Raw genomic sequence first — 2,500 nt, 5'->3', positions numbered from 1 at the left:
TCAATTCAAGTCCACTGTTACTTGAGAGAGAGAGATGGACAGAATATAGACAGTGTGTTCAGAACAGTGTTTGTTATTGTATATTACAACTATCATTGGTATAAAAACATTTTTGTTAATATGCAAAATAATTTACAAAAATAAAAAATGAAAACTAACCGATAAACAGTGGTTGAAAAACTAAAATGAAATAACTATTGAGGTAGTTGATACCTTTATTTATGTAATTTTTTATAACAAAAACAATGACAAAACATGAATAAAACTAATATTTACTAAAATATGAAAATTAAAAATGTTTTCCCCTGCAGGTTACTTTAAGAACCTCCATATGCTGAACTAAAAACTATACAATAAAACCTATGGTTGAAAACAATATTAAAATGAAAAACCATAAGTATAGTTGTCCATACTAAAACTGCAAGCATTTTAACTTTGAGAGACTAAAAAAGAAACTAAAAATGAAATTTAAAATGTCTAAAAAATCCCAAGCAATAGCCATAAAATAAAAACTAAACTCTAATTCAATAAACTGTTGCTGAAACAAACAAATAGAACTCACTTGAAAACATCCATATCCAGTGAACACACATTTTAAAAAAAATTTGAAAGCTGAAATGAAATAATGCAAAATTAACAAAAAAAAATGGTTGAAACTAAAATGAAAAACTACAAGTATAGATGTCGAATATTGAAACATATTTGTTTCAGTAAAAGTATTTTAACACTGAAAGAATGACAAGTTTAACTATAATTTCTAAAAATATTCAAAATCTAAAACAAACAAATAAAACAAATCTGTATTTGAAAAGTATAACAACCTTGGTCTGAAGACTGACTTCTCAATGTTTCCCTGCAGTTTACTTTAAAGGGGTCATGTATTGAGAAATCAACTTTTACTTGAGCTTTTGATATATAAGAGGTCCTCGTACTAAAAGAATATCCTGCAAGTTTCAGAACTGAAAACGTCCTTGTTACTGAAATAAAAGCTTTTATTGACACCAGGCCCAGCGAACGCCAGATCCTGGAATGTGCCTATAATAGATAGGTTAAACACCGCCTCCACAGAAGAATATCAAGCCTAATTCTGTAGCTCCGCCCACTGATTCGCATGCCATTGAAGATCGCAGAATATTGTGCAGTGCCTGGTTGTGGAAGAACACAGTCGCTGCATAACCTTCCTTCGGATTCAAATATTAGGAATGCGCCGACAGGAATGGCGCAGAACACTAAACGTTATGAGAGTAAAAAATATTTGTACTATAGGTCACTATTGCTTTGTTAGAGAATGTCCTGATTATGTGTAACGTGTCTAACCAAAGTCACAGAAGGCTCCAATTATGAAGGACGCAGCTTGTCAAACAGACACACAGAAAGTTAGTTTACTATGCAAAACTATTATCCAATCATAGCAGTGGGCGTTTACTTCCAAGTCTTCAGTGCAACATGGCTGAAAAAAACCCAAAGCGTTTCTCGAGCCGGCCTCAAAACTAGGGTAGAAAATAGCCTATTACTTATTGATTTTGATGTTTTTGAATGTAAAAACCACACGAACGTCATAAGTGGACCTCAGACAGCAGTATAAAATAATAAAAAAAGCCAGTTCATTAACCCCTTTAAAATTTATATATGCTGTGAACAGACACATTTTAAAAGCGGACATAAAATAACACAAATATAATCAAAAATTAAAAACTACTTTTAAAAAATCCTGTAGTTAAAAAATGAACCAAAATGAAAAAAGACACTAAGTATTGTAGAGTTCCCAAAATTAAAACAAGTATTAAAGGGTTAGTTCACTCAAAAATGAAAATTAGGCTGTGTTAGAAGGCCTTTGTTCACCCCCCCGGAGCCGTGTGAGACACTTTTTTTTATGGATGGGCGCTTTTTATTTCACTTCTTTTGGACTGAAGCACTGCAACACCCGCTGACTGCAATTATAGAGCTTGGAATAGGCAGGACAATTTTTAATATATCTCCGACTGGATTCGTCTGAAAGAAGAAAGTCATATACACCTAGGATGCCTCGGGGGTGAGTAAAACACAGCCTAATTTTCATTTTTGGGTGAACTAACCTTTTAAGAAAGACACCTTTAGCTAAAATTCTAAGACTAAAAGAAACTTCAATAAATAAAAATGAAATAAAAATAAACCCATGAAATAAAAAATGAAACTAAAACTAAACAGAAATTAAGAAATTTGAGAACAGTTTTAAAATAAACATTTTCTAAGTGCAAAAGTCTGACATGTTCTCTGTTTTTCTCTGCAGTTTACTTTACAACCTCCATATGCAATGACAATACACTTCCCTCTGCTGCCACTCTCATTACATAAATCTGCTCCTGTGGCAATGCAAACAATAGAAGGAGGTCAGAGGTCGCGGGCGGTCTGTTATGATGATGTTTCCCATCAGAGATAACGCCTCTACAGCCTCTGATGTCACACACACACACACACACACACACACACACACACACACACACACACAGAGAGAGAGAGA

General features: G+C 33.4%; 1 protein-coding gene across 6 annotated transcripts in view; it reads right to left on the bottom strand.

The window, feature by feature from the left end:
* The window catches only part of LOC107689581 (platelet-derived growth factor D-like), a 42,738-nt gene that overhangs the window by 22,389 nt on the left and 17,849 nt on the right, over nt 1-2,500 (bottom strand). The window lies entirely within an intron of this gene.

The sequence above is a fragment of the Sinocyclocheilus anshuiensis genome, unplaced genomic scaffold (genome assembly GCF_001515605.1).
Source record: "Sinocyclocheilus anshuiensis isolate Anshui unplaced genomic scaffold, SAMN03320099.WGS_v1.1 scaffold906, whole genome shotgun sequence".
Taxonomy (NCBI): Eukaryota; Metazoa; Chordata; class Actinopteri; order Cypriniformes; family Cyprinidae; genus Sinocyclocheilus; species Sinocyclocheilus anshuiensis.
Note: the sequence above shows the minus strand (reverse complement) of the source record. Positions and strands in the feature narration are given on the sequence as shown.